Below are 9,562 nucleotides of genomic sequence, written 5' to 3'. Positions count from 1 at the left end.
TTACGATATGTAGTTAGCCTGCACTGGCCCCACATCACTCTCTCAATATTTTAAAAATTAGTCCTAGGGACTAATCAGTGAAAATATTAACAAAACATCTTTATGATCTAGGGAGATGATTGATAAGACTCTGTACCATGAATTAACTGTGTCTTTAAAGAGAGCCAAGACAGAATAAAAAAGAAACCAAAACAAAACATAGATCCAGAAATGGATTCGGGGTTCACACTAAATCCTGGCTTCAATTTAAGAACAATTAATTCTTACATCAGTCCTCACCCCAGGAAGGGAACAAAAAGGTTCTGGGCAATGTAGAAAAGTGTGGTGAAGAAATGAGATGGTTCCCAGCTATGAGGCAGAATAGTGCCTGGTGTCTTAAAGGCTTGTTTACACATAAGCGGCTATCCAAGTGAGATGTCAACTAAGTCTACATGCAAGAAGCACAACAATACCCGTGACCCAAGTATTATAAATCCTACAACCCAAAGCCGAAGGTGGGAGTGGTATCAGAGCCTAAATTGTGAGATTCTGGGTTGAAGAAAGCTATGGGTGAGAGTGGAAGCACAAGAAACATTGGTGACATCTGCACAGGAAATAATCCTCCTGGGATTTCCCTCTAGTGTGTCCATAATGAAGGGACGGGAAGAAACTGATTACCAAACAGAGTGCATTGGAGAGATGACCGTAGGAGATCAAAATGATAAACCTGACTTGAATGGTTGAAACCTTGCCACTTGATTCCCCATTTGATACGTGTTAAGCCTGATTAGATTTTCAACGTATTCTGTGCGTGTGCATTTTCCCCCCTTTTGTATTGACGTTTATTGAAGATGTATTTTGTCATTGGGGGTAGCCATCTTGAATTTTTGTTATATGCTTTTCTGTTTTTTGTTATAAGAAACCCAGGATCGACGATCCTATGGAGACCTTAAGTAGAATAAGGCTTCCTGGGGTGTACGGTGGGGGAGGGAAGGGGAAGGGAAGCTGATCAAGGGAGTGTAAGAAAGAGGGAATGTTTTGAAATTGATTGTGGTGGCAATGGCGCAATACTGCTTGATGTAATTGAAATATGGAATGATATGGTATCCGTATTGGCTCCCAATAAAATGGTTTGGAAAAAAAAAGAAGTAATTCATCCAAAACCTTCACCCCCAACAACAACAAAATAAAACAGAGGATAACCACAGACCAAAAGAACGCAGAAAATAAAAACTACAACAGATTTAAAGTGGGTCATAAGCGAGAACAAATGATAAGGTGTTAAAGTTAAATATTAACCTAACTCCACCTGCGTAAATCCACTTTGCAATGTTTTCTATATGGAGAGTGTTCACATCCTTGGTCAGTGGTCATAGGGCATTCTCTGGAGGCTTAATTCAAGCGGGATCCTGTAAATACATTTGAGGCTCATTGTCATCCATAGCCTTCTGCAAGCCAAGTTGTGACACATTACCTGTTTATTACCTTCCCACTCATCCATGCACCACATTTCTTGAGAAAGGGCCATTTCCTTCAGACTGTGGTCACCATCCAATATATATAAAGGTTCTAGCTGTTTTATCTCTTTTCTGCATTCTGCATCTGGTTTGTTAAGTTCTTGGAACTTGAGATCTTATAACCTGATTTAAAAAACAAAACAAAACCCCAAAACCTCTGTAGCCTGTGACACAGCATCATGCTATCTGGTCTGCCAATTTGGCTTCGTCACCTCTTGCAGCAACATGCATCATGGGAAGTTTCCAACTTGATCCCCCACCCATGGATTTGGGACTCTCCAATTTTCGCAATCATGTAATCTACTTTTGAGATAGTAAATGAGTTCTGTAAGATAGTGCAGTGGCTTATGAAGTGTAGTGAGGGAAGGAGAAGCAGTGGATGAAATAGTTTGGAAAATTTGAGAAATTGGTACCGTTTGAACCTCAGATTCATAGGAATAATCTTTGTTTTGGTCTTTCATAAAGAAGTTATTGATTTATCTTCCATAAATTTTCATCTGATGTGATTTCATTTTTTGCCCATATTGAAGTATTTCCTGATTTCTCTTATCATGTCTTTCTTGAGCCATTGGGGTTTTTAATAGTACGTTGCTTAATTTAGTGTGGTGCTTATGTTTTTGTATTGAGGTATATAAAATCGGGGACAGACTGTGTTCTTGCAATGCTATAACTCACTCCTTGTTATTTGCTTTTAGTCTGAAGCCTAGCAGCAATGAGGACTGTCACCCACAGGTTAATCAAAATGTTACAAAGGGATGAGGTATACCCAGAGTAGCACCTTGTCACGCAAACTGCATCCACCTCAGTTCAAATTTCCATCATCTCCCATCTCAAATATTATAACTATTTAATTGACTTCCCAATCCCTCAGAGTCAGATTATGTAATTACTCAATTGGCTTCCCATTTAATAAGAATTAAACATGCAGTTCTTGTCATAGTTCACAAGGACTATGACTTCCACCGAGTCCCATCACTGTTTTCTGAATTACCCACATCTATTTAAAACATAGAATCTTCCCTCTGACTCTTTTCCCCCCGAAACAATCTTGCCCTCTATGAGAATGATTTCCTTATTTCTTTAACTTCTCTGTTTAATGTTATATGGGATACATATAGAATAGACCCCATATCTTCCTTGGGACACATTGAATGTTTTCTTTTTTATTATCTGTAGTCATAAATTATTTTATAATAGATGTGGCACTGGAGACTTTATTTTTTAAACGCTCTATCTCTAGTGCCTAGACCAGTGCTTGTCTATTGTAGGCTGCAAAAATATTTCCTGAACAAATAAATGAACAATGGTTCATCCTGATATGTCCATTTAAAGTTTAGAGTCTAAAGACCCAGGAAGAAACAGTGCTTTGGTTGAAGCACAGATGAAGAGAGTTCAGCTCTTGGTTCAGCAGAGGCAAGAACTGGAATGTTGGTGCCTGCTCTCAGCTCAAGAAGAAGGCATTTAAGTAATCAGAAAACCACCTTTCACCCACCACAGGTCTTACTCAAGCCCCTAGCTAATGAGGCACACTTAACAATTACTGCAAGAAGTGAGAGCTAAGTCAGTCACTCATATCTTGTAGGAATCTGAATTTTCAAGATCTTTTCTAGAGAGATTTGTATCTCTTTGGCTGTGGACATGCAAGTTAAACTATAATTTCAATATACTAATTTTTCAGAAAATGCTCACATAATTAGTCTCCAGAGCCAGAGAAGCATGTAAAAATCAGAGGAGATTGTCATCAAATTACCTCTTTCCCCACCCTTTCCCCTATAGTCACCTACCATCAATGCACCTTCCAATCTGTAATATCTTTGAGTCTCTGGGTTTCCCAAGTTATGATTACTTTGCATTACTTTTCAGAACAGCTAATTTTCCTATATCCTTTCCTATATCCTAGCATGTCAAAATATAATTTGTTTGGTGGCAGAACTTCCTGCTTATATTTATTAATCCATATGTACACATTGATAGAGTGTAATTACCCCCACAGCATATATATATATATATATATATATATATATATATAATTTTTTGTCATCTTTATGGACGCAGCTTGCCAGGTCTTCCTCCCACCAAGCTGCAGTGCGGGTTCCCACCACCACCGTTTGCTGTCCATTGACTGTGTAGCTGTCGCACCATGAGGGCTCCTTTATGTGCCCAGAACATACAGCTCCTTTATGTACCATACAGCTCCTTTATGCACCACGAGGACTCCTTTATGTACACAGGACAATTGATACAGCAGAGAAGTACAAGTAAAACCTGAAGAATGAAACAAAGCCTAGGAACTATGAGGTAATGGGATGGAATCATGATTCTTCTGAATGACTAGATAAATATTTTCTAAAAATCTAGTATTTCCCCCCTAAATCACCTTTCATAGTTCATTTTATGAACAGATCCTCTCCCATAAGTACATGATCCGAAGGAGAGGATGAATGTATGTCTTCCCCCAAAACAAAAATACAAAAACCCTAATGCCATTGAGATGTGTCTGACTCACTGGGACCCTACATAGGATTTCATAGACTGTAACTCTTCAGGTTAAATATGTCTACATATAATAAAATATATCTAATTAACAGTTTTATGAACGTAGAATTCACATATACAGTTCAGTAGTCGAATCATACTAAAAGTAGTTTAATTAGACTTAGGTTTCAACCGTACAATGAATTTCAGTCATACTAAAGAGTCACCACAATCAATTTTAAAACATTTTCTTTTTTCTTCTACTCATTATTATTATTATTATTATCTCATTTCCCTTCAAACCTCCCCTACCTTACCCTTATGAACTATTCATGCAGCTATTGTCTTTATAGAATTTCCTATCATAGATTTCATATACAGGAAATCATACAAAACAAAAATAAAATTAAAAACCACATTAACAAAATAAAATAGAGAAAACTTCAATTGCAAAGAAAGCTGAAATATTAAAAACTAGAACACACTTAAAATGGTCCAGACGGGAGATCAAATGACGTGGCGTTAACTTTTAGCCTTACTGCGTCTATAGCATGCACTTTCCAGTTCTTCTCATGTGGTGATATGCTTTGTACGTCCATCACTGCTTTTTAGCGATGTGTAGTCCTCCACTGTATGTATGTACTACAGCATTATGTTTCAGTTATAGTTTTCCACAATTTTTTGAAATCCCTTTGTAATATGGTGCGTAGAATATGTATATTAAATACATTCACTAAGTGATTTTTATTAACTAACATGTGAAAACTATGATTGAATTAATTTTAATTCATTAATGAATTTTAAATGAATACATTCAGTATCTTTGTGCAAAAAACCCTGACTGCCTCATAAACGTTGATATCACTTTTTATTACAAAGAACCCCAAACCCACTGCCATAGAATTGACTCCAAATAATTACAAACCCACTGCTACGGAGTTGATTCCAATTAATACTAAACCTCTGTAGGGCTTCTGAGATTGTAAATCTCTCTCTCTCTTTTTAAACAAGAAGTTTACTTAAACAATGAGACACTTGACTTGTAGTGAAAACTATCTAGGCTTCATTTCTTTGAGAGTAATTTACTCCTATTAAAGACAGCTCTGTACAAGAAAGTTAAAAACTTGTTCTTCATTTTACAACGATAAATGAAGAACATTAAAAATCTCAAATCAGACAAGGCATGTATAGATTTTTAAATTTTTATTTTTGTTGTTAAACAGCGAGAGCAAAATAACGCACTGGACTGAAAAGAGAAGAGGTGAACAAGCTTACCGCTAACTGCGAAGGGTTTTCACAACACCCAGTATACCCTCCATCTCCACGCGATGCGATCAAACTATGCCATTAGCCATTTAGTAAAACATCAAAACAGAGGGAAAATACAGTATGCCTGCGCACATGCACCAGTTACTGTATGTGCAGTAAAGGAATGGCGAGTGGAAATGAAAGAAGTAGTCATGATGTGGTGGAATCTAATTGTGGTTTTCTGTTGAGAATGGATTCTTGGTTGGTAGGAAAAGAGCTCTGGAGGTAGAGAGCAGGCTCCCTTTTAGAAGACACCTCTCGTCTGCCACTAGAACACATCAATTGTATCATCATCCTCCATTTCCAACTGTGCAGGTGTGACTGTTTTCATTGATTGGTTGTCCATCAAAGCAGACTCTGATCTGCCTCATTGACAAACCCTGTGATTCACAATAGGCTTTCATTTTACTAAGTGATGTATGCCTCTTAATCTTAAATTGCACACCAGAACCATCCTACCCTGCCACCTTCAAATTAATAAGATCATTGTTCTCAGTCTTGACTCCTTTCTTGGGTTTCTTCTCAGCCATGGTGAGTGCTGGAGTCTGGTTCTGGATTCTAAAATTTTTTTATGTGACTTAATATTATTTTTTGATGAAGGGTTCTTATTTCTTTGTGTCTGAATTGAATTATCTCTCTAACTTCATTTTCAATAGCTTCTTCTGTTTTAATTTGGGTCTCCAATATAGTTTCATCATTGGCAAACTGTCCAAGATATAATTTAATAAATATTTAAAATATACTTAAATGCAAAGTTAATACTTGGGAATGTATTACAGATGTACAAGTATGTTTTTTGTTGTGTAACAAACACGCAAAAACTCACTGTCATTGAGTCTATTCAGACCCAGGTGCCCAATGGAGAGTATATTGAAGATGACTATACAACTTAGGTTTGAAAATAAGCCCTGCGATTTTATTATTGTTGGAGTATGTCGAGTCACCTAAAACTTGTTAAAATCCATGTGCTTAGACTTCTTTCCCATAGATTCTGAGTCCTGGGGTCTCGGGGGAGGGCTGTTATAGTAATCTTATAGGACAGAACAGAACTGTTTTTGTTTTCTGAGGCTATAAATCTTTACAGGTGCAGAAAGCCTCAACTTTCTTGTGCTGAATGACTGACAGATTTGAATTGCTGATCTTGTGGTCATTAGCAGGCCACTAAATCACCAGGTCTCTTTGCAATAAACAAGAAGATACATGAAATTATCATAGGTTAATTTTGTAGTTTGTCTAAACCTGAGAAAACTGAGTCAGAGTTGGATTTTATGCTAACTTAGATGTTATTCTGCTCCTGAGAGTCTTGAATTGCATATTTAGAGACTGAGGACAAGAGAGTTTTTTTTCCTTTTTAAATGAAGTAATATTAATAGAATTAAAGTAATTTGAGACCCACAAACATTTATTTAAAGGTTAAGAAGTCTAAAAGTATCTATGGAACATTAAAGCTGATAAGGATTGAGTTTTGTTTCCCAGGAATATTACGAGTTACATGTGGAGAAAAAAAACAAGTACCTGAAGTAGAAAAAGTGACATGTAAGAAGGTAGACGGAAACTGCAGTGAAAGCAACCAGGACATAACCAATAAACTGAAGTAAGAGCAAGGAGAGATCATCAAGGAGATAGCATTTCAATAGATGGGCGTGTGCGGCAGATGTTATCCAGGTTGAAAGCAAGCAATCAATGCCAACAACCAAAAGCAATTGATAAAATTAGCTGAAATAGTTGAAAAAACCAGTCTGGCTATAGTGTAGAGTAAATCAAAGGTGACTATAGAATTCAGGGTTGAAAAGGAACATTGGTATCATAAAATCATATACCTTGACCCAAATCCCAAAGAGTCTAAGTCATAAGATTTAGGGGGATGTTCAGGAAACTAGACATTTATGTTTGATGGGTAAATTTGGGTAATACTGTTAAACAGGAGCTTCTTCAAAGGTATCAGGAATATATTTATTTTCCACTGCCCACTTTCCCCCCAAAGTGACTTTATCGGGAGTTAATACAGCTATAATACCATTCCATAGTTCAATCTCATCAAGCAGTATTGTATAATTCCTGCCACAATCAGGTTCAGAACATCCTTTTCCTTCTTGAACTCCTTGATCTCAGCTCCCTGTTACCTCACCGCTGTACCCCACACCCCCCAGAAACCCTTATTCTGTTTGCTGTCAATCTGAGTTTCATATACCGAAAAACAGACAGACATAAAATAAAATTTCAAGATGGTCACCCCCAATGACATAGTACATCTGATATAAACCCCAATATGAACAAACAAAAAGCAAAAAATACAGAAAATGTTGAAAACCAGAGCAGGTGTAGCATGCATCCAAGGGGAGATGAACTGACAAAGTTTTAACCCTTCAAGTCAGGTTTGTCATTTTGATCTTCTGTAGTCATCTCTCCAACGCACTGTTTTGTAACCAGTTTCTCCCCATCCCTCCATTGTGGATAGAGGGCAATCACCAGAGGCTTGTTCCTATAGATCCCACAAACATATCTTGTGCTTCCACTGTCTTCCATAGCCTTCTGCAAAACAAAATCTCACGGTTTAGTCTCTGATACAATTCCCTCATTCAGCTGTGAATTCTGTGGGTTACAATCCTTTGGTCACTGATGTTCATGTGCTTCTTCCATATGGACTTATTTGACATCTCACTTAGACAGCTGCTTATTTGGAAACAAACCTTCAGGACCCCAGACACTTTTATCTAGATGGAAGGACACTATTGAATGTCTTCACCTCCCTTTGCTACAGCATATTCATATCTTCTGTGTGCCTTTCCTGAGGGCAAATATGGAGAACCCAGCCTTTTTGGTGCTCCTTGAGGATCCAGGCAAGGTGCCGTGGAACACTGGTGCAGTGAATGCTGCATCTTCAAGGTGCATAGCACGCTCCAGAGTCTGCTTCAGTGAAATCTGATTCTGTAAACCCACAGGTGAACTGGGCTTTACCTCAGACACACTTGAACCTGATGACTTAAGACTGAAAATTCATGGTTTCTGAGGAAGCAAACGACAACTGTACGAAGATTGCTGAATTGTTGGTAGGCAGACAACCATGGTTTTACTACATCGATGCTCCATATGATGTGTTAAAATTTATATTATTTATGCAAACCTGTGGCTAACATTCACAGTGAGTATTATTTTAAATTTTATACCCCATTTGAGGTATACTTCGCATTATTGGAAAATTAAAAAAAAGAAAAGGAAAAATATATAATTTTTTGTTTTGAGGTGGAGAAAAAGAAGTGCAAATTTTAATTTTTGTTACTAGCGTTAACATTAGTGGGAAAACAATACAAAAATTAGGGTTTTTTTAAAAAAAGCAAATGTCTATCACCTTTTCTGTTTAATTATCAACTGTCTCCCCAAAACTTTCTTCAAGGCCCCTATCACCTCCTTATTTCTCAGACTATAAATTAAGGGGTTCAACGTAGGAGTTATGAGAACATCAAAAACAAAGAGATGCTGCTCTACCTCTGGAGGAAGAGAGGAGCCTGGGGTCATGTAGATAATCATGGCTGGACCAAAGTAGAGGCTTACCACACCGAGGTGAGAGGAGCAGGTGGCCAGAGCTTTGTTCTTGCCCTCAGGGGAGTTCATGTGGCGAACAGTGAGGAAGATGAGGATGTAGGAAGTCAGGATGAGCCCAAAAGGAATAAGAAGAAAAACAATGCCTGACACCAATATTACTTTCTCATACGTGGAAGTGTCCTCACAAGACAGCTTCAGAAGAGCCATGACTTCACAAAAAAAATGGTGAATCTTCCTGGAGTCACAGGTAGAAAAGTGCATGGCATACATGGTGTGCATTAGAGTGACAAGAACCCCTGCAGCCCAGGAGCTGGCAGCCATTTGCAGACAGACCCTGGGGGTCATGAAGACTGGGTATCTCAGGGGGTTACAGATGGCCAAGTATCGGTCGAAGGCCATGAGGGTCAGGAGAACACACTGGGCAACTCCCAGCATCAGGTAAAGGAAGATCTGGACTCCACAGCCAACGCGAGAGATGCTTCTGTGTCCTGAGAAGAAGTCAGCCGCCACCTTGGGGACCGTGGTGGAGATGAGCGTCAGGTCCATGAGGGAGAGCTGGCTGAGCAGGAAGTGTGCAGGTGGGTACCAGCCCAGATCAGCAAGATCAGGATGGAGTTCCCAGTGAGGGCCACCATGAGAATCAGGAGGACAAGGGCAACAAGGAAACCAGGATGCTGGGAGTCAGCGAAGAGGCCTAGCAGAGTGAAGTCTGGGCTGGCGGAAAAGTTTCTCCGCCCCAT

The 9,562-nt window shown here is 38.6% G+C and overlaps 1 pseudogene; it reads right to left on the bottom strand.

Moving 5' to 3' along the window:
• Window positions 1-8,624: 8,624 nt before the first annotated feature.
• On the bottom strand, window positions 8,625-9,562 carry LOC142440313 (olfactory receptor 2T29-like; annotated as a pseudogene).

This window comes from Tenrec ecaudatus, chromosome 2 (assembly GCF_050624435.1).
Source record: "Tenrec ecaudatus isolate mTenEca1 chromosome 2, mTenEca1.hap1, whole genome shotgun sequence".
NCBI lineage: Eukaryota > Metazoa > Chordata > Mammalia > Afrosoricida > Tenrecidae > Tenrec > Tenrec ecaudatus.
Note: the sequence above shows the minus strand (reverse complement) of the source record. Positions and strands in the feature narration are given on the sequence as shown.